This window comes from Bombus terrestris, chromosome 8 (assembly GCF_910591885.1).
Source record: "Bombus terrestris chromosome 8, iyBomTerr1.2, whole genome shotgun sequence".
Classification (NCBI taxonomy): Eukaryota; Metazoa; Arthropoda; class Insecta; order Hymenoptera; family Apidae; genus Bombus; species Bombus terrestris.
Genome location: NC_063276.1, coordinates 726,310 through 750,884, shown reverse-complemented (window position 1 = coordinate 750,884; position 24,575 = coordinate 726,310). Strand labels below are relative to the sequence as shown.

The 24,575-nt window shown below is 36.6% G+C and overlaps 1 protein-coding gene across 2 annotated transcripts in view; it reads left to right on the top strand.

The window, feature by feature from the left end:
• Positions 1-69: 69 nt before the first annotated feature.
• LOC100646149 overlaps positions 70-24,575 on the top strand; it is a 65,508-nt gene continuing 41,002 nt past the window's right edge. Inside the window, exons 1-2 of one of the 2 annotated variants that reach the window (XM_020864181.2) lie at positions 70-159; positions 813-924. The gene's annotated coding sequence lies outside the window, so the exon portion shown is untranslated. Of the gene's footprint in view, positions 437-812; positions 925-24,575 lie in introns of both variants that reach the window. The other variant, XM_020864180.2, reaches the window with a different exon arrangement.

The window sequence follows — 24,575 nt, the reverse complement described above, 5'->3', positions numbered from 1 at the left end:
AGAAGCTCAGCCGTTGTAAGCATCGACAGTCAGTAATGCGACAGACGGTGCTGTTTGTGGTAAATGTTGAATTTTTATCGACCAATGCTCGATGACGTCATAAATAAGCTTCGAACCCGCCAGTTTGATGTGCTTCAAGGAAGTTGGCGCAAATTGAAGGTAGAATTAATCACGAAATATTCGGGTTATACGATGTTTGAAAGTTTTGTATAGTGAATTGTATACGTAGTACTTTTTTTGTACATTCTAACCTAATTTGTATACATATACTGGTGTAAAGCGTACGGAACGTAGTGACATTCAAGTGATACAAGTTAGTTAAGCAAAGTGTTTACACGTGTGTAGCAGATATATTCATGCAGTTTGTATATATATGAGCACATACACGATGCTAGAAATAAATGCATACAGAGAAATGTGGAAACGTAAGATTTAGGTTAGTAATAGTTCAATATGTGTTTGCTAATTCAAGTCATTTCGTGGGATTCGATTGCTATTTATTATATAAATTTGGGAAATATTTGTAGGATTTGTGTAACATGTTATTTATCGTAGAAATTTAAACATTTATATTTGTTCCAAGTGCCTTATTATAACTTTTCTTCTTTCGGTATTTTACTACAGGTATATTAAAAAAATGTATTATTTTCTTGTTTGTTTTCTTTTCTGTGTATCGTATCTAATATCTAATAATATCTAATATATATAATGTTAATTGTCAATATTATTCTAATTACCGATTACATATGGAAGGGGAATATCTTTCAAAAAGCGAGTTTTAAAGACACGTAATATCATTTTTTTGAAAATAGGAATACGAAATGTGAGGCGTCACTTGTAAGCAGCCTATCGAGAAGGAAGTGTACCTTTTTTGGACATTTTTTACTATGGAACCTGTCAGAGCAGTTTCAAGACGACGATGCGGTGAGTTCAAAATCAATAAATAAAACAGTAATTCGCCGCATAAAAACGTTATCGCGTGATATATTATAATTTTATACCTACACATATGTATAAACATATTATATAGCCTCGGTGTATTTCGTTTTGATGCGTGTGCAACTGCCTTACTTAATATTAATTTTTACATCGATATTTCTCGAAAGCGAAATTTTTATAATTTGGAATGGAACATTTGTTTCAAACCATAAAGTCTTTTATTGAACAGCAATAATGAGAATTTTATTGCGTATTTTAATATTTTAATAGTCTATTGTTTATTCAATTTTTTAAATTTACGGCATGATAGTAATATAAGTAATAAAGAGATAAAAATCCATGGAAAAAGAATATCGAATGAATTCGTGGTTAAATCACGCAATGTTGTACGATTGCAAATTTGTTTGCAAAATCGTGAAATAACAAGCGTCGTCGGCAATGAAAATTGTGGGTTCTGGGCTGAAATTAAGGCGGAGTTGGTATCTCGATCTCGACGAGACTTTAATTTTGCGATCGACTAATCCTTCGATCCTTTTTCATTTCTAAACTCTTCTTTCAGTGAATTTTTTTTTCTATTTACCAATCACTTACAATTGGAGGCTTCGTTTTCGTTTACATGCCTGCGGACAAATAAATTTACAAACCAAACATCGTAAATCAAAGTTCGTTTCGTGGCTTCATAGAAAACTAAATTGTACTTTCTGTTGAAATACCTAAGTTTAAATATTTCAATATCTAACTTGTTTCAAGCGTTTGAAAATTTAGAATGCTGCGAAGCTAAAAAGTTCAAGTATTTGAGAATTCGAAAAACTCGGCAGATTCGAAAAGTTGATAGCTTGAAAGTCTGAAAATTTAGAAATTTAGAGATCCAAGAACTTTGAAATTAAAAGATCTCAAATTTATAGGTAAAACGATCGAGTATCGAAAAATCCTAAAATTAAAAAGCTCGGATACTTTAAAATACAAATATGTCTATAAATTCAAAAAACCAAAAATTCGAGTATTTAAATTAAAAATTTCAAGGATTTTGAATCTTTCAAACGTTTAAGCGTCGAAACGTTGCATGCACTTGTTGAATGTTCAAATCGTCGTATTTTAAGCTATTCAATGACGATTTGATTGAGAAATTGTCGTTTGAAAAGCGTCAATTGTTGCGACACAGAAACGATCTTCAATCTGCATTCGTCTTTAAGTTCGTTTCTTCACCGGTTAGCTCTGTTCATCCCGGCTGGTTGCTGCAACTCTTTTCGTCGTCTCGTCGTTGAGCAAACTGGTCGACGATTGTCGAAACCAATTTAGATCCGCGACTCGTCTTTTTCTATTGTCCTCAATGGATCTCGTTACCCGCATACTTTGTGCTTTTACCATGAAAGAGAACGTGTTTCTTGATCGTTCAACGTGTGACTCGAATAAAACAAATTTCGAAGAGAGACGATTACATTACGCTGGTATTATCAAAGCTATCAAAACGATCGATTTAACATTTCTTTTTCTTTACAAATATACACAAATATACATACTTTTAACGATTAATTTAATTAAATATTTATCGGGGTAGAGAGGTTGTCTATTTTAACGATTATGGGCTAGATATTAAATATAATTAGACTACGGATATTTATGCGATTTCATGCCAAATTTCATGCAATTTATTGGTTTGAATACAAACACTAAAGAAACGAAATCTAAGTAGAAATCTGTTTTACCCACTCGGTTAATACTCGCCCATTGGTGAATATTCTACTTTATATTTTATACGGTTTTGCGATTTAACCGAAATCAAACCGAAACTATAGGGATACATATAAAGATAGAGCGTGTGAGTGAACCGAAAAAGCGATTCTATAGGAATAAAAGGTTGAACGCCACATGGAGGCTTCTTGTGTCCTTGTCCAATGACGCATGCACATTCGTATAGTAAATATGTAGCGTAACACCGATCAATGAGCGGCGTCAATGTGCATGCGTTAGTGGATTAGACGAGAACAGAAGGGGTCTCTATGCAGCGTTCTCTTTCTATGCCCATGCCGCATTCAGTTACACGGTAACATATGACTCGCGTACTCCATCTTTGTATCTCTATGACTGAAATCGAACTGAAACTAATCCGAACCGAAATCGAACGTGGCTAGAATATAAAATATCGTGTCTAAATAACATAAAATCGATTATTTTAAAGTTATAAGAAATATTGAATTTATGCTTTAACTTTTGTTTTCTATTATTTGTTTTTATTCGCCGAAGTCATCCATCGTACTACGGTTTTAAACGTCGATATGTAATTTTTACATGTTGCACGGTGAATTTCCTGAGACGACCGTCGATACTAAGATCTTTAAAACGTTTCGTTAAAACGAATTAATATCTCTTTATCCCCAACGGATGGTAAAATGTCCATCGTTAATGGATGTCGGACGAGGTACAAGATGTCCGCGTATATTGTACGTACATACTAGAAATATTATAAAGATGCCAGTCACGAATCTAAATTGAAAGAACCGCGCTATCGGGATGAAGGAATCTTGCGACGCGTGTTTAACGAGTCTGAACAGTTTCAAACGGCTATCTTTTTGCTTTAATAAAATCGCAATAAAAGGACACGAACTCCTTTCGTTTCCTTAAATTCACGCGAGAAAATTCATCAAGAGAAATTCATTTTTCAGTCTTGAAATACAAACCTTTCTAATTTCTACTAAAATTTTGCAGTCTCACTCGTGGCAAATCTATGTTACTAATTATTAGACGAATAGCACGTCGAACTACCAATTAAAAAGATACAAAAAAATGCAATATCGTAGCATAAAAATAAAAATTTAAAACAGGTCGTAAATTTTACGCAATTTTTGTTCCGCGATCAGATAGTTGGATAGATAAAAAATTTCTATTTGCGTGAGGAACTATTTATTCTTTCCATTTTCCTTTATGATCCAATCATATTTTATCGCTCCATAAACCAGCATCGTAGATTAAGATGGCATTAATGTGCAACAAAATGTTGGACTAACTGTTGTTACGTACGCTCATCTTTTAACTCAAGGTTGATGTAGAAGTAAAAAATTCGTAACTGAAGGTTGTACGATTGCGTGCGTGACACAAGAATGATGTAACTAAAACAAAAAAAGAAAACAGGAAAAAGTAAATGCTTCGAGAGAGGAATTTTAACTTTGCTTAATTGTAAGTGAAATACCATCTTTCTTCTAACAGCCTCAACTCGCGTTGTTTCGCTTCGATCTTCTCAAATCCGCATTTATCTCGCTCCAGTCCCCTTCAATCTTCGTTATTTCGCTCTATTTTCTACCAATTACATTTGAGTACACTGTCGACCATAAGTAACGGGACTTTGTTAATTCTAAACCTAAGCTTCGATAAAATTATAATAAATCTGTATAAAAATCGGCCAATAAGTATCGAGTATATTCGGTAATTACAATGCTCGTTTATGCAGTCGGGGACAAAAATAAAGGAGCAGATAGTGGAAGTAGATATCGATGAAGTTTGATCGAGCTAATACCAGTGTTATATGCTTCAGTTTTATTTATTATATATCTCTATTGTACGTAAAATATGTAGCAAACAAATTGAAATTAATATTTACTCTTTTATGTATTATAGTTAAACCGTTAAGTCGTAGTTAACGAAACTTCAACCATACCTATTATATTTCTACTACCTTTCCACTTATTTTTGTCCTCGACAGTATATGCCATCGATTACTTGTTCGGATACTATCTTGTCATCTTTTGTATCCCTACTTTTCCGTACATTTTCTTTCTCTAATTCTCATTTTTTTTCTATTCTAGTAGTGTACGCTACCGTGCAATCCATTAATAAATACGAGGCAGCCTTCGTTGCGCCTTATTATCGGTTCATCGAAAGGAAACAGCGTCATCTCGTTCCCGTGCATTATTACCTCGCGCACGTTGTCCGGCAACGATTCCTTCGGCTGGTTATCACGGATCCTTGTAAATTATTCCGCGTGTGTACGCAAAGACGGATGTCCTTTGACTTATGGATATTGATGAGGGACGTTCCACCGGCGTGAGCCATCTTGTCGACGTTTGACGCATGTCGTCTGCATAAAATGGTTGGCCGATCGTCATCCGCGCGTTGCAGGCACCCGTTAAATTATAATCTAAATTATGGGCCAGCTCACGACTCGAATAACAATCGTTCAACAACCTTGTGCCTCTTCTTTCATTTTTCTTCTCCGCACTTTCCTCTCTTCTTCTTCTTCTTCTTCTCCTTGCGATCTAAATTATGGACCATTCCATATTTATTCTTTCCTTTTCGCCTTGTATCTTGCCTTCGTCTTCTTATAATTTAAATTACGGGGGAGCTCGGTAAACGAATGTCAATCGTTCGATAACTTTGCGTTCCCTCGTTCTTCTTTTTCCTATTTCCTCCTTGATTTTCATCGCCTTCTTCCTAGAATATAAATTATGCTCGGTAACAGCGTGTCACTCTTTCAACAGCTTCTTCGCGTCTTCCCTTTCCTTTTCGTTTTTTCTCCTTTTCCTTCTTCGATCTTCATCCTCATCTTCTCCCTCGTATAGCTACAAATCATGGGTCAATCACTATCAATAGCTCCCTATCTTTTCTTTTCTCTTTCCCTTCTTCTCCTTCGTCCTTCTCCTTCTCGTCCTTTCATCGTTCTTCTCTGGAACAGTTTGTTAAACGAATGTCGATCGTTCAATAACTACCCATCGTTTCCTCCCTTATTGTTCTCTTCCTTCTATCCTCGTCGTTCCTCTTCTCTTTTTCTTAGTTTCTTAAAGCGTATATTTGAGCATAAATAAGTAGGATTTGCGAAACGGTTGTCACGCGACTCGAGCGCGCCTCGAGTTGCAGAAAAATCCTTCGCACGAGCTAGTCGAATTAATGGCCATTCGCAATGAGACTTTTCGAGCGGCCAGTTGGTCAATTGCCAACATTTGGAGGCACTCGCCTCGAAACGACGGAATAATTCTCATGCTATTGAGATAGATTGACAGTGCAGGTTGTTAGCTATGGTGTTCAACTGGTACTTTGTGTTAGAATCCGTTCGTCTGTCAGTATGAATCCATCTTTACGCGTATCTATCGATAATAGCTATCATCGGTAATAGTTCTATTATCTCTATAATGGGTCTTCCTTAGAATTTAGTATCGTTTGAGTCATAAATCAAGAGGCACGAAAAGACGACAGTTACAAATATTATTTTTGAAAATGTTCCTTGAAATCTAGAATCACGCGTGCTACTTTTCTTTGTTATAAATCAATTTATGAAAATAATACATATTTCTTGTTTGGGATGTCGAATACTAATCAAACACCTGAATAACGTGGAATTCACAGCTTTATAAAGAGCGGAGTTGATCAATTTGGCTCTTGAGAATTGAAAATCAACCACGTATCTGTATAATGAAATTGGGACGCAATTGTAAAAAGTAGAATCGATCGGAATTTGTGTTTCGAGATACGAAAAACTGATCCTTTGCGTCGACGGATCAAAGATTCGATCTTTTTCGTTCGTAAATTCACGTTCACGCGATGAAAGTCGCGATAATCGCGTTCATCAGTTTGGCTTTTCAGCGACTCAAATTCGATCCTCCGCTTCCTCTTCGAGAGATCAAAAATCCGATCTTATTCTCGGAAATTCGCACAACCAAGTATTTGCTTCGCAACGAAGCAAAAAATACGGGAGGATAGAGATTATCTTCAAATCGAATTTGTTTTTAGCGTATTATTCGTTTTCGATATCGAAGTATCGAGTCTGATCTTCGGCGCTCGCATACCGATCGAGGACAGATCGTGCCGCGAATCAAACAGCACGTTTAACGACATTTACTGGCTGGTTTCACGCTTTCACGGTATACAGCCTGGCATCCTCGATCGATCGGAGAACGTGGCGCGATTCCTGCCGCGGAAACTCGCGAAAACGCGCCATCCGCGTCCGTGACTTCCGTCACTTTCATCGCGCGTGCCGGATGAACGCGTGGATATCGTCGACCTTCGAGTTATGTAAATGAATTTTTATCACGTTCGCTAGCGTACTTGTAGCGGTATAATTTTGTCATTTCGTACTACTTGATGAATTTAATATTCATAAACGCAGACCATACAAGACACTTGCAATAAAACTAACTTCGATATACCTGAAAAGGAGGAACGATTAGTTAGATTCGAAGTTGAAAGCATTCGAAGAATGGACGATACCAATGGTATTAATCCTACCAGCATCGTCGAATCTTTATATTTCGATCTTTTTCTGATCGTAGCAAAGAAAAAGAATTTCTAACGTTTTAAGCCGATGTTTGTTGTTCATATTCTGTTCAAATGGAAGATATCTTTCTTAGAAGAACGACAATCGGGTGAAAAATAAAATTTCATATTATTTAGTTACTACTTTCGCGTGACTACGGAGATACTATGCAAATAAAATGCGTCGAATCTGGTAAAAAGACGTTTCGTTGAAAAATAAGAGCGTGCGCCGATACTTTTTGTAGTCACCGTATGTTTCACATTTCATTTTATATTTCTATCGAAACGAATAAAGTGGCGATTTCCTAAAAGTTATAAATTCCATTCGAATTCTCAAGTTTAAATATAGGCACATCTATTGTGTAATTGGCGCAACGACGTTCGATCTCGTTCAACTGCACGTAACGACGTTATGATCTATTTATAATGTAAACGGAACTGTCCCACTCTGGCTGGAACGCAACAGAACGGGTTTATAAAGCAACCTTAACGAAGGGAAACGCCGTGAACAAAAATGACGGTCGTGGGTTAAGGAAGTTCGTCGATACGCGCGAACATTCACAACCTTGACAGGGCATTGCCCCAGCATCTCGCGGAGACAGACGAGAACGTTGTACGTGCTCCGCTGGGATCTCCAGGAATCACGAGAATCCTCGTTCGAACACGGCCTAGAAAGTGGAAAAATATCGTTTACAACGCGATACGCGGCTCACCGTAAACGTCTTACGAGTTGTCTGCATCAAAATTTTCATCGACATTCTCGTCGGTTTGTTGATCGTGTCGAGGAACCCGTGTTTCTTTTCTTGCGACCATAATAAAGATGCGCGTGACGATAGCATCGCCGAGAAATTACACAACATCGCACACTCTTACGTTCTTAATTGAAAACGAAGTTTTTCCTTCGTATTTTAGCACCTGGGGTGAGAACAATTTTATTAAGGGAAGATCTTGGTGTAACAACAGTAAAAGCAAGCGATTCTTATTCTTATTTTTAAACTAATTACCGGTTATATGTGACTATACTTGCTTGGCGTGTGTAAATTTGTCTTCGAGGTACAAGCGTGATCTTTTTTAGTTGAATTCTTCTTGTCGTTTATCAACTTTTTAAACTGACGTGCACGATAACCGAAAAACTAATCGATTAATCGGTTTTGGACGAAGCACGTTCACTTTATTGCAAAATTTTCCGGGCATTAAGTTATTGTGAAATTTTCGTTCGATTATTTAATCGTATAATATGTTTTTAAAGGATGTAAACTCGATTTATCAGTGGAAGAAAGCAAATGGAACTTTCCAATTTTCCGTGTTTATTTTTTTAAAAGTAGTTTCAACGCCAGCGTAAACTATCTTTGAGAAAATTTCTTAACTTTTGCATTCTGACGATTGTGACGAATGCCACACCGCGTGTCAACAATGGTCAGAATCGAAAGAATCGAAATGAGAGAATGACATTTGTACCGGCAGGAAGATGTATAGCGATTAGTAAAGGTATTGACACGGACCAGCTGAAATAACTTTTTATTCGATTCTTTACCGAATTCTTAAGTGGGACAAGAGTACATAAAGATACAGTGTCGTAAATACTTTGGAGTTGGACTTTGGATTGTTGATATTGTTATAATTTGCAGCAGTCAAAGATTAAACATTATTTAAGAAATTAAACGATTAAAAGAATATTTTTGTTTCATCAGATAGAAAACGATATTTTATCGAAGATCGGTAATGAAAAAACGACAGAATAAAAAGAATCCACCACTTATGAAAATATATCTACAGATGTACGATAAGAATAATAAACTTGTCTAATACCCACTAATAAATCACCGATAGCAGAAATATCGTTCTTTTGAAATCGCATCCACGATAAAATTTGACAATCGTTACTTTGACACTTCGGAAAACCTCTAACCCAAATTTAATATGTCGATCGAACGATTCTGTGTTCAATTTCGATTTCGATTCCTTCCATCTACTAACCTCTTTTGCTTTACTCGATCCATAATAGAAATACGATATTTCTTGCTCTCGTGTCGACGTCAGATCTCGATGATCGGAATCGAGAGAAGCGAGAGAGGAATCGTAAGGGCAGTGGTCGCTTTCACGCGTCGAGGAAAGGTCTTTCGGAGAAAGCAACGCGGTACAACGTTTCCTGGTTGTACATCTTCGCAATAACCGTACTCCTTCTAATATTTTTAAACTCTCTTTCTTGTTCTTCCAGCTAACGGCTGTTTAGCGATATACCAGATCGGAAAAATAACGAATAAGAAAGATAACGCTAACGCTAACGCTAAGATAACATTAGATTGTAATATAATTGTGCTATCGTTAAAAGAACAACGTGGAAACACGCATGTTCAGATCGCTATTGCTAAATGAATAATTTTTCAAAATGTGGTTTCTCGGAAATTCTTTTAGATATTTTTCGCATTACAAAATATTTGTATAATATCGCCGAAATTCTTTTACAAAGAATGAAATTCTATTATTTATCTTTTAAAATATCAAACTAAAAATATAAACTTAAAATATTAAAATAAAAAGCTGATAAATTGCTAGTTTCCAGTTGCATCCAAAAACTCTGAATTTGCCAAATATCCACAATCTAATTGTTACTTAGGATAGGAAGTTTGGCTAAGTTTGTTTCTCGAAGACTGAGATGGTAATTTCATGCAATTTCGAAGATTTCCAAACAAATGATATAATTGACCCTTCTGAACCGCAAGCTGAAACTAGACGTTAAATCAATTTTCGTGAAACTACATGGAGAAACAGAGGTAATTAATTTCATATATGAAGAAACATCGATTATCCCGAACATAACGTAGAAAAATGACACTTCTGGCTAATTACCTCCGCGTCTCTTCAAAGCATTCGAGTTTCGTTCGACCGTCCTTCATTCTTTCGCGTCTTGCCTACGACAAAAGGGGCAACGAAATGTTCTGTTTTTGGCGGAACACGTTGTATAAACGTGCATTTAGATCAAACGAGCAAGAAATACGAGGAACAGCAAGGCCAAACTCATTTGCGCTAAAAGAGTTTCTTCGTGAAACGGAAGCGAGCGAACGTTCACAGAGATCGACGATTTTCAACATTTCTTTGTCCCAGGACACGTGTAAATTAATTACTAAAACTACCATAAGAGAGGATAGATTCTGCCGACGACTTATCTATTGCACAAACACATATTGTACGTCCACTTTTAGCGTTTTCGACAAAAGAGGTTTAAAAATTTCAATGCTTTCAAACAATGAAATAAATACCTTTTACGTTGTATTTATCTTTGTCAATGCCATTATAAAATTGGTTACGAATCGTGCCTTTTTAGCAGTTTAACAGGACGATCGTCTTACAGATGGCGATAGAAAGGTTCTGAAAACACTTTCTTTTTTTAACATAGATAGATAATATAAGATAAAAACATATATATGACGTAAATAGAACGATATGTTTTTATCAGATTACAGGGGAATTTACGACCAATTCGAAAACCATATTACATAATCCTTTTATCGACTCGGTGCCAGCTTTACGGTACGCTTGTTAAGCTTTGTATCGTCTTCCGCGATGTGACATTCTGTTCTTTCGCAGAAAATTGATTAAATCGCTGTTATCAGAGTAACTGAATGTACATACAGTTGCACACGCCGTAGTAATTCTTTTTTTTCGAAATGTCAGCAATTCTGAAATGTATCGAGTAGTGAAATGTTATTATTTCCGCTGCTGCAAACCTATTATCGAGTTGATAAAAGTATCGTGCGATATGCTTTTTGAATTTCTCGTAAAGTCCTCTACGATCTCATGAAAAGGGCAACAAGTGGTCTTATTTATGTTAATCAAGCTGATCTTGGTTTCGAAGTAACGAGTCGCGTCACGCGAGACACCCTGTACAATACACTAAACAGTACGACAAACGACAATATTATTTTGAAAATATTGATAAAGTAGATATAAATGTGATTTTTACACCACACGGACAAACAGTCAAGATTTATTTGTTGCATATAAAAACTCATGTTTCACAAAAGGTGGACGTTCGATATTTGTGCATCGATGTTCGGTCCAAGACAAGGCATTCACACTGGACAGCTTTTGTCGTGTTACGTTGCGTAATTTTACTAAGCGTGCAGGCAGAAGGAGCATTCGCTTGGTCTAAACGCACCTTAATGGGCCACACGAAGACCAGAGAACTCGAAACGTGCCGGTGCATTTCAATGTTCTTTCGTCTTTGTATTCTTCGTTGCTGTTAAAGTTAAAAGATCGGTCGTTCGAGTGATTTTGCCATTCACCGAAAGCTATTCACTAACCAGCCGGTATTCTGATAATCTTTTACAAAGCTCCTTTGTAATCTTTGTCTAACGTTCCGTTATTATCTTCTGGAACAATTTACGTACGCTTTTGCGTCATAGAATTCTTAGATTTTCCACTGTCGTAGAAAAGTGTAACGAGTTTTGATTTTTTATTATTAAAGTTTTTAATATACAATTTTGTTTCAACTATGCCGACTCCTTGGACCGTAATAAGCACGAAAGCCCAATTTTGATTAGGAGATACAGTGACCGATAACAGAAAGTTAAAAATTTGTTCTTGATTATACGAGTGTTGGCAACCTTCGTAATATTTTTTAGTTTGTAGTTTTAGTTAATTTATTGTAGTATATATATATGCACTATATATATAGCATATTACAATCTAATCATTATTTCCTATCTATTTAGTTATCTTAGTTAGTAACAATTATTTCTTCTGAAATATACAATGACTCACAGAAGTATCCCAATACTTTTCAGAAGATTTATTTTATAAATATATTAAAATAAAAAAGTGAATCAATACGGTACAGCGTAAAATAAGAACCCAATAAACTTCTCGCAGTAGGCTATTATGGGCCTAATGTACAAATAAATAAATTATTATTGTACGTTACAAAATTAAATTAACCCTTAACCCCGATAGTTCAAGCAGTATATTCTACTAGCAGAATACCCCAAACGATCAATTCGCCCTGAAAATGGGAATTCTTTCGTAAAAGGAAGTCCAAGTCATTGCTCGCAGGTGTTTCTCAGCTTCAACGAGGTGCTGGAAAGACAAATCGATTCGTTCGTCGTACAACCATTTCTCGCGCAATTTTTTCTTCCCATTTTCAATCGATTCGATCAGAGAAACTCGTGCATGATCGTTAGTATTCACCAAAATTAGGTGGCCATCCGTCTTCGTGACACCGTAAACGTCTTTGAAACGTCTTTGATGATCATTCGTTGCGAAAGCAGAAGATGAGTAAGATTGTTCTGCGAAACTTTTTACGGCGTTCGTCGCGAATATCAGGACGAGTTGCGTAACGCGAGCGTCCAGAGATGCTCTGCCAAAGCAACGAGAAATCCGTCTGGCCAGCTGCCTTCGACGAGTCCAAGAATCGCGCGTGATTCGACTTTGGAACAGCTCGAAGACTCGTCCTAGACATCGTTCGTGACTAAGTAGCGATGGGATCAAGTCCAATACGGGGTGTAACGTGAAAGTTTCAAGTAAACCGAACAAATTCTTCTTTAGAAATTAATCCTACATCGAGACAACGTTCTAACGTTGCATGCTAACGAAGAAATCTATTACTCGTATTATAGAGGCTCGCGAAAATATTCGAACATTTGCAAACACCTCTTATGTATTTTTTGTTACAACGAGACGTATTTTGCACAACTGTTTTAATTTATAGAATCGAGCAATTTATTCTAGATCATAGAATTATTATTTATTTTTTCATGGTCTTCCTTCTCTGGGTTAGGACAAACTAATATGTTTCGCTTCTAATTGTCGAGCTCAACATCTTTCGTACATCGTTAATTGTATGTACATACAAGAACATGGAACATCAAATTGCGGATATTTATAGAATAGTTCGTCCTTCTTTACGAATATGAAATATAATTCTAGTGGAATTTATAATAATTCTATAAATATTATTCCGTAATTTTGTATTCATTAGGTGTTACGATGAATTTTGAAGAGAGTCCAGTTTAGTTTTATTTCGCGAGAGTTCGTAAACAGCATTTTCAGAGATTGCATCATTCTGGAGTGATTAACATAACGAATGCAAAGAAGTTTAAGGAGGTTTCAATTAAACAGCAATTATCAATTTCCGGCGATTGTAACGAGATAAATCAACAGATGATCGTGCACATAAAATTTCTGTCGTTACGAGGCTCACGAAGGATGCAGAATTATATAACGGAACCACGTTATTGACTGCAATTATCGCATTACGTTGCATAACCTTGCTACTCCATTTTAAAGTAATCTTCGTGCTCGCACGCTCAGCTGATCTTCATAAATCGTTTCTGTATGCAAAAACAGCACAATTTCCTTTTTTCCTTTTCAAATTACTCGTAAGATCCTGGAATTCTGAAGCATTTTCTTGGAATTTCAGCTGCAATCGAGTTGCAATAATTCGAGTCGTAACGTTTGCTAAAAATTGGATACTTAAGGACAGGTCCAAAGACACGATTGAATTTTATAGAGTCGTGCGTTTGACAGGAGAGTTAAGTATACGGATGAACAGAAATTTTGTCACGCTTGTAACGCGTATATACATGTCGTATAATATGTAATAACGTATATGCTTCGCGCAACCTATTACGGGTTAGGCAGCGAATAAAGTTAGGCAAAAATTAAAAAATCCGAAAATTTGAAACTCTGAGAACCTAAACGTTCGAGGATGAACGATCCACTTGTGAGTTAGAAAATTCGGAAATAGAAAGATACGAAAATACGAAGGTTTGGAAGTTCGAAAACTTAAAAGTTACGAATCAGAAAGTCGAAAAATTCGAATATTTAGACATCCGGAGATGCGAATACTTGGAAAGTCTAGGAGCCTAAAAACTTCAAGATTTAAAAACTTGGAAATCTGCGTATTTGAAAATGTACGATCCAATAACGAATTAGAAAGTTGGAAAATTATAAAATTTAGAGGATATGAAGATACGAGAATACGAAGATTCGAAAGTCTAGAAGCTCAAAGCCTTGGAAACCGGTATCTTGAAGGAAAAAATCTTTCTTTGCGACACAACGTTGGGCCTTAATAGGTCGATCAGGTAGGTAAAATCCGCTATCTGTATATGAAAATTTCGCGGAAGCGTAATCGAGTTAGATGGGACAGGATGCGCCGAGTCATCCATGCGTGCACCGCATTACCGGTTCTCGCGTTTGCTCCGGGATTTCGCGTACCAATGTTCGAGCCGCGTTTCCGTGGGTTTTCATACGTCTTACGGTATATCGCATGGAAATCAAAAACGTCGCCGACGATCGTCACATCCTCCCCGATACGATGCGACGCGACGTTGCATAACGGAATTGCACCGGTCCGCGATACGATTACCAGAAACAAGTAGAACATCCGGGGACGTTTTTGCCCCGTTTTGTCCTCACCGCCGTGTCCGTATCGCGGCATCTAATCTTTATTAACCCGTTATTATCGTTGACCAGTCCACGTCGAAGAATCACGTGGAATACCATCATTCTGTTATCTAATATTCGACGTTATGTTGTGGACGCGATACGCGTTAACGAGCTGGCTATATGTACTGTACATGGAACCGTTAGGAACTCGTAGGAATTTTTCGATCTTCCTCGATGTGTGGATACGTGGATACCTACCTGCTGCTAGCCGTTTCGTAATATCTTCGCTTCTGGCGATAAACGCCGACAAACACGGCGAAAATGCACGGGCAATAACGGAGGGATCGCGATTCGAAGATTCGCTAGAGATCGTCTGTTGGTTTACGAAGTTGTTGGACTAGAACTTTTTAATCACTTTTGGATACCCTCGATCGGGATTCCGGATAACCTTCGTTAGACCGTTTTGATTATGGGCTTGCGAGGTTAAGCTTGGATTTGCGATTGAATAATCTCATTATTTTATTGACTTTAGATATTTTCAGTTATTTTCATTTATCATCTTTTCTTTTATAAGATGTTCGCATCATAGCGTCATCACGATGTCCATATAATCTGTATAGTACAAATTTCATTACACCTAATTAATAATATCTAATACACCTAATTCACTTTATCGCTTTATCGTTTCATCGCTTTTGCCGTTTTATTGCTCGCCATCCATTCCGTGAGACGACATTTTTTCCCATCTTCGGACGACACTGTAATTCGTTATTCGTTATTTCGAGTGTAAAAAAGGGTAATAAAAGGAGTCCAGTCACGCTCCTAGCGACGCGATGCTATCATTGACTCATCGTTAAGTGATTTCGATTGGGATTCGAATTCCAGGACGTGTGTTAAGCGTGAGACGAAGCAGGAGAATCGAATTTAAGTAATTACGAGTAAATTGCGAAGAAAAAGAGGCTTCGTGTTTCGCAAGTTAAACGATATAGCGGAATCGGTATCGGCGTCGGTCTAATGCCTAACCTGCCAGGATTAAGCGTTTCGTAACGACGAAAGGTCACTATGCTGATGCATCGTGAAGAGAGACGTCGACTGCCACTCGTTCTGCTATACATCCTTTCCCATAGCCTTTCTCTTTCACCACGAGACATACTCCCCCTTGGTCTACCGTACTTTCCAGTCGTCCTCCACGGTATCGTTGTCGTTCGTCCAGCAGACCCTGTCCATATTTTCATTTTTTTTACGTATTAAGTTTATCATTAAAGCTTTATATTAAGTTTAGTCGAAGTTGTTAATGAACATTTTTTTCATCGTAATTCTCTCTCTTAGTACATATACGATATATACTGTTCACCTTTCTTCTTTACTTTCTTTTCCTTTGCTTTATTCTTCTTTATCCAGAGTTTTTGTTCTATTTTTCTTGTTTTAGGATATTTTCTTTTTTTCAGTCTTTCCCTTAGTGTTTCACGATCTTTCCTACTTTTAGGACTTTCGTCTTCTATCTTTTCTTGGGATATTTCGCTCATTTTGTACATCGTGTCCTTCCTTCATCTCCAACCTTTTCCGTTCACCGTTCGATTGTCCCGCTTAAAACAATACGAATTCGTTGTAGAATTCAAATCGGCCACTGACAGAATTCTAAAATATTTTCCGAATTCTTGGGTTCGTAGCGTCTTGTACGAGGCTCTTTGAATTTCGTAGGAACGTATTCTCGATTTGACCTCGAGATTTCGCCATTGGTCAAGGACTTCATGACGACGATCGATTGAGAAAATCAGCACACGGCCTTTCTCAGAAGAATTTTGTCAGATTTCGATAAATCCGCCAAAATATTTCTAATCGTCAAGATGTTAAAAACTCGAACCTAAAAGGAAGCTAAACGTTCTAAATATCCTACATCTTCTAAAGCAGCGCTTCTTAAACTTTCCCCTTTTGCGATCTCATTTTATTTGATAAATTTTACGCGGTCCCAGTTATATCGATACGTAAGAAGGTAGATAAAATAAATATACGAACAAAACATTAATCGATAATAAATGTAATTACGGACAATTCTTTGTTATATTTATAACTTTACCACTTACTGTCGCTTATTAGCGAGTTGACGAGGTAAATGTGCTTTTGTTTATCTTTGCATAAAAAGAATTAAATCTTGGCTGAATATTTGGTATAACAAAGCACCTTTGAGATTTCACAGAGTTCATAGATATTTTGATTTTACAATCCTCAATGATGAAGACGTCGTTTTGCAATAGATATGTAGTAATGATATTTATTCCTTTCCCTACGGGATTACGATGTTCCGCTTCCTTCACGCTCCATACATCATCCACACAGATACTACACGTAATACAATATTGCAAAAATATAGCCAAATCCATACACATACATATATATCAATAGATACGTAGCATAAAACGTTAAAAGCGCGTTCAAGACCATTTTAGAACTTGATGGAGATTCTGTCCTAAATCGAAGCAAAAATCCATTTAAACGATTTTCTTAGAAAAATCACTCGTACCAATTATCTTCGTCGAAAACTATCGTCATTCCTAGTTTCCATATCAATTTATCACGTTGTTGCAGCCTGCTTTCTCACTCTTGCTCTTCCGATCTCTCCGAAGCGATTACCATTTCACATCCTCGAAAGCCATTGTCCTCCAAACCAATAACCAGATTCATCAAACGGTCATCCTCGTCATGACCGTTCGATTCTCACAGGCAACGACACCGATCGGTCGATTCCGCCGGTAAATCTCGATTCTTCGGTAAAAACTCGAGAGTCAGTGTTTTCCTTCGCCTGGTCAGAACGTTTCGCCAAAGGTATACATTTCCATTTTGATGGGCCATTCGGTGCAATTGTCCGCGTATGCCACACGGAATCCGTTAGATCGTTACGTAAACGAGATCGTTCCGGACGATCGAGACTCTCGAGAGAGTTGAACGGAATTCCGAGACGGACTTCGACTTCGTAATGAACTTCACGTAAGAACGAGGATGGATGAGAGCGAATAGAACGAGATTCGTTCGTGTTTTACTGTCGCACGTTCGATTATATGTATAGCAAAGACAGAGAAAGTTTGAATTTTTCCGATATTTTTCAAATATACATTCTCGTCCCCCTTTATTTTTCTTCTTAATCGCAAACAATTCTTTGTATAAGCGTAACACGCGAAGAGAAGTAACAAATGGCGGATTTGTCGACATTTTTTCATCGAATTTTTGAGATTTTTATCGTAGGAAGATCGTCCGATCTTCTGGTGGTCGAGGTATCCATAAACTTACGCTTTCTAGAGTGAAATTTCCGTATACTACTTTCGTTTCCAATCTTTTCTTACACGGCACTCGCAATAATCTATTAGTCGTTGATAAAAAAGAGAAACAAATATTACTTGCAGTTTATATCGTCTATAAAAGATCGCGCAAAATATAAAATTACAGATTATAAACGAAATATCTGACTAAAGTAATTTCTTAATTTTATGCAAATTTTTTTTTACCTAGGTATTATTCATTTAATAAACTTTGTAATTATCCGATAGGTCTTATAAACAATTTTAATTCTCAATACTACAATATAATCTTTTACGTTAACTACATAACTTTCAACGAATCCTACAAATTCAAAAGCTCTGTAATGATCGCATGCATCTAGTTCTATTTTTGTATAAATTTTACAAAATTCAATAAAATTTAGTAAAAGTTAATCGATCCTCACCCAATTGTGAACAGATCTGTAGACATTATATATCTATTGTTTTACTTAACGATGCTGAAAACCAAGAATCTTTCACAAAAAAGAATTTCACGAAGTAACTCTTCCTCTTTGCCTCGTAATTTGCATTCTGCACATCGTCAGACCGAACGCGACGCCGCCGACATCAGCATTATTTTGCGAAGGTATTTTACGTTCACCTTCTGCTGCTCACGCGTGGATTTATTTATAGTAACGAAACACCGTTATTAACATTCGAATCGGTCTTGGGCTCACCCTGACGGATGATTAACGAAACGTCGATGGATTCGACACTTAATTACATAATTCGGGTTATTCCTCTTTTTTCTGATTTTTTATGGCAATCCTTGATCTTATCGAAAATGTAGAGAGGTTGTGCTTATATTCGAGCTGCCATATCGTTGCAACTGTTATTAAAAAAGAAAGAAATTCGTCTCGATAGAAGATAAAGCAACGCAATCTAAATCGTTCTGTCCACCTACGATCGAACCATACCGTTCGAGGGTTAAAAATTCTTCGAAGATGAATGGAGAAAGCGTCACTTTCTATGCCTCGATGCACGAACATTTACAACAGAACGAGAAATGATCGCTTCTAGATCGACAGATCGCACAGCACGCTCAATGATAAATCAACGATTTCCTTGTTCCTCCGGCATCCTCGTTTGCAAATTTGGTTTTGCAAAATGTAAAACATTGCCATAAATTACGAATGAAATATGGAAGGTTCGGACATTAAAGTAAATAAAGATCGAAAATGATGCATTTGTGATGTCTGTTTGGGAAAAAATTCAGGCTTTCGATAAAAACGTGAAAGTAAGGATAGTTGTGGATTGAAATAGTGGTGGGGAGAGCGGCCTTGATCGGTCATATTTAATTCTTATTCTAGCTATAGTTGATCGGCGAATATGCGAAGATATTGGTAAAGGTTGATTTACTAGCAATCGGCTGCGCGAAGAGGACGAATAAAGTGGAAGTAGACTCTGGTAAAAGGTTAACCGGTAAAATTGTTCGTGCTAAATGTTGTCTAACTTTCTTAGAACGAACTTTTTCTCTTTGTAAACACTTGTTAATGAAAATTATTTGCAATGAAAATTATCGGTACCTACTTAATTTACTTCTCCAATACCTGAAATATTATTGGAATAATATACATTGCAAATAGCTGCTATTTTATCGGTCTTTCAGTGAGAATTTAAGAGACGGTGTTAAAATTTCGTGCTAAATGTATTTTGATTCTATGCATATAGGTACAACTCCTCAACGAAAGTAATATTCACCGAAGTGTGTCAATGTTTGATTCTTTTTAAAAATATACGTATGTATGTATCTGAAGGATTCATCGGACTTGATAATTTATTATTTAATAGTTTATTATTCATTAAAATTACGTTCGATTTCGTAGACATTTCTCAATGGAAATAATTTTAGCACTTGATTGGCATTTAATTTCTTTTGCATATGCAAAATATTTATAAAATCTGATAATTGACGAACAATTGATTAATATTTTAATCGCGCGATAAACTTTCATTTTAGATGCGTTCTAATTTTGTAGATAACTTTACATCGCAGATGTTCGAACGAACATTGAACAAATAGATGGTGAATCGAAAAATGTGTGATAAATTATCGATCTGCAAGTGGTAACTATAGCGCCAATCTTCCAGCGAGAATTCAACAGGCAGGTTTTAAAAATACATGCTAAATTTTTGGTCGAATAAAATCCACGAAAGAAAATATAATTAAACGATCAGGAACACGGTTTAGGACACGTTTTAAAGGCAGGTTTACGGAAAAATCAGGGCGTTCAGGCGTCTAGGTCTCTTCATCGGCCCATGAAATCAACGGGTAGCTTAAACGAGCAATCAACAGCCTGGAAAACCCGTCGTTCCGGCGTCCTAACGAGCGGAATTTTTTATCTACTACAACCAGATACGGTCGGTTACCTGATCGTCGTTTAAACATACGAAACAATCGAAACGAATTTGTCATGGTCGACTTACGGTCGTGTATCGATTTCCCCAGCGTTTCAAAATGTTTAAATTCATTGAGACGAGAGACAGTGATGCCTCGAAGCATCAACGCGGATCATAGCTACGCCTATCGACAATGCCAATGTTATCGATGATGAAACAGATCGCGGTGACATAAGCTTTTGTATTCCTAATTCTTTCTTCGTTATGGTTATTCGGCACGAGGATGTTTAAATGTGGCACTTGGTGTTTTTTGTATAAGGTCGGTCATTTTTTCGTGAAATTTAGTTTTTGTGAAATAAAATCTTTTATCAAAGTATTTATTTATAAGAATATAAATTCCTTTATTCTTAATTATTTTATCATTGTGATTATTCGTATATTAATATGAGATCGATCATATCGTGACTGTAGGAATCTTTCGTAGACGATTTACATTTCTTTCTTGACATCTTTATCCATAAGAATATAAATAAAACGAAATAGATCATTTCTTTATTTTTCGTTAGGATTTCGATTTACGCTGATCCCAAATTGTCGATCAGAATTCGTATTCTCAAGGATTTCACAGTGTATTCGAGTATAAGTTAATATTTTTATTTGCAAGTTCCATTCTTCACACTTCAAGCCACTTCAAACTCGGAGTAAGTTTTACATAACTCAAGTATCGTTAACCGGTATACCGAAAACCACATTGTTTACATTCTTGACCATCGAACGTTCGAGATATCCATTAGTATCTCGTAGAACTCAACTTTAACACAATTTACCGGATGGTCCACTTTAACGACGTACAATTCCATTAAAGCAGACTGAACATATTTACAGACCCTTTGCTGTAGGCTGATTAGCAGCGATAGGCTCAAGTGCGTCACAAATAGGTTCGAACATCGGTCTAGCAGATTCCAACTCTTGTTTGTGTTGGTAAAAATATAAAGTTGCGTAAAAATTCGCAGTCTAGTTACGAGTAGTACTTAAACGCTATGAAACGAACATCGCGGCAGTGGATTTGATTCAGATTTACGAGTACGAATATTTGGTCCCATCGCTATTGATTAGAGATCGTTTGAAAGGAACTCGATTATTCCAGCGAAACGGAAACGATAATATTTCCAGGCTTACCGCAACAAAATCACCAGTGAACGACGTCATCGAATGGTTAAGTGGCTCTGTGTCAGGCGAGAGACCAACTTTCCACAGAGATCGCTTCTACTCAGCGATACTCTGTATACCGAAAAGCGGTTCTCGGACGTAGAACGACCTTGGCTCGCGTTACCTTCGACGGAGTGCATGGTTTCCTGCTCCGCCACTCGTTTCAGCTCGGCTTCCGTTCGAGAGTACGGGGTGTTATTCCGTGTTATTCGCCTTGAGAACGATCGCGATACCTCGATTTCAGAGGTAATTCACCTCGATCCTGGAACGAGTTTCTTTGGTCGTGGAACACGGCAATTTCTCGCGAGACTCACGTTTCTTTGGAATCTGGTAGTTATTCCCGATACACTCGGTGACTGAGTAAATACGAGGTTGCCAGTGTTTGGTCTTTTTGAGATCGAAGAACTCTAAATTTACATTTGAGGACCAGGTACATAGTTATTTCTGATACACTGATTACACTGTATGTAAGCAGAGTGTGGAGCGTTCGGACGTATTGAGATTCTGGAACTCTAAATTTAAATTCGAGCATTACGTAGTTGTTCCTGGCACACCTAGTGTGCGTAAGTACATGCGAAATTCAGGACCTTCAGTTTTCTTCAGATTTTGGAACTCAAAATTAAAATTGTAGGATTAGGTACCTATTTCATTACTTCTGATACACTTGGTGGGTGCAAAGTTCGAAGTGTACAGATTCTTAAATTTAAATTTGACGATCTTAATACTAATTGCGGTCTTGTAAAAATTGAAAATCTTGACCGTTCAAATTTTTCTTAATTTTTATTTGCAGATGTAGCGATTTTAAATATAAAAGTTTATTTTTGACTTATTACGAACCCAAATCTCTATAAAAAGAGTTGCGAGAATCTTTTCCTATTTTTATAATCTCTTAACCGCGTTATATTATGTTCAATTTTCTCTTCTCCAATGCTCCGTACAAGATCTGGTATATAGTTTTGCGACACTAAAATCGAATAAACCGTGCTGAATAGCAGATCGTATCGAGTACATGTCACTGCGATTATACGACTTAAATGCGAGCGTGGACGTGTAAAACGAGCTGTTCGAACACACGCAATGGCTGTCGGGGACGTGAAACGTTAATAGAAAACAATCAATGGCCGCACGTGCACCGACTTGTATCGATGCACTCGAATAGCTCTGTGTCTGCAATTTTATGCAATGACAATGGGGCCTTTACTTTCTGTATTTTATGCGCGGTTTCGTTTGATTTCGAGAAAGCTTCGTTATAGCAAGACAAATTTTTTTAATGTTTCATTTGTGTTTCATTCGTACGAAATGGAAAGTTTGATGGAAAGTTCGATAGCATAGTTTATCGAAGCCGTTTTGTAGTCGTTTTGAGAATTTAACGTATTCACGGGAGTTTTCATCAAATTTTGTTCAATTTTATCGAGTTATTATTGTTTCGTTCGTTTAAACAAATAGAGGTAAAAAGAGGAGAAGAAAAGTGGAATTTAATAGCTTTAATAGCTTTTAATATACATATTATATATCTATTTTGTTATAATTCTAGTCTTTGATATTCTATTTATCTTGCTCGCGTGAAAAGATGAATAAAAAAACGAACGAAGAAGAAAAATCCTCCTGTAGGTAAAAATTCTTCTTACGTTATTTCCTTTTTACGCAAAAAGATTGTTGTTTATTAAAAAATCGATATATAAAAGTTATTTATACCGTTGTACAATTACATTTAAACTACACTTCTTCGCTGAACAGGGGTACTTTGGCCCGTTCTCGCAATCCTCCTTAATTGCCTTCGCGTTCGGTTTCTGCTAACTATAACTTAATCGATGTTACTCAAACGGCATAAATACGTACACGAGCGCCGATCGTTTCTCTTCGTTGCACGATCATCACGATCCACGAACTTTTTCCATCATCCGAAAGGAAAGAACTTGTACAAAATTCTTCCTGCTATTTTAGATATCAACGAATAATTTAGGAGTTCAGAGTTATCTAAACTAATTTCTCATAAAAATTTTACCATCTTTATAGATCCAAGTTTGATCTTCTATTTTTTCCCTGTATCTCTTTCACGATTAATATCTTGTTAAATAAAACATTTGGTCACAACGTCGTATCGATGTACTTTTCGAGATTCGAACGAGTGTTTGTGAAGTACGTGGAGTCACGATAGTCTCATAACAATGCTGATGAAATTTTAAAATGTTTCGTACAATACGTTTTGCACATAATATATTCATAAAATGTGTCTACAAGCGTTAGAACATTATCATATTATAGATGTAGTTTTCTATATTTATTTTGATTCTGGAAAAAAGATTCCCTTGGACTACTTTTCTAGCGTGTCGCAATTGTCGTAAAACTTCTTTCCTGGAATTTTTCTGCACATCCGTTTGCTTGGATTACGGTCTTTGACCGGCTGTCAGATTAATGACAGAGAATATTGTCGAGCCGTGTCAATCAACGTCCGCGATAATGGCGCACAATCACGGACATTGATTCCCCTGAATGGTTAAAATTAACTGTGGTTAATCTTCGAGCCGTGAAAGTTTTTTAAATTTCCCAGCATTGTTTTTAATCTCGTCGTGGAGTTATAAATTTCTTCTACTTGCAAGAAATACGTCTGCAGGCTATGGGTAATCTTTTTATTAGTAAAAAGAGAGCAATATCTTATACAATCTCGTGTAATAACTTTCGTAATGCAAGAAAGTTTCTGTAATAACTTTTTATTCGACCGATATAGTGGAAGATTCTAGAGGACGTTTGAAACGCAGAGGCCCACATTCTGAAAGAATATTTTTATTTATTAAATTTAAAAGCGTGTTCTAGAAATTTTGAAACGAGCGATATTTTTTGTCTAAATGCGTTTTATCGAACTCGTGCCTTAATTTCTTAAAGGTTCCTGCTACGCGTTTAATTATTGTTTCCATTTAAAAATTCATATAATGGTCACACATTCTGCTACGCTATCTCCGACTCGTTCTGAAACCGACTATATATCTGTCGATATATTTTAAATTGGATTAAATTATCCTTCTCTTAATCTAAATAAATTCGTCGTTGAAGATCTTAAAATTTGAGCATGTCGAAAAATATGTATAAAGATACAATTATCGTATTACGTATATTTATAGACGCGTTTAAAAATATTTTTTTGTTACG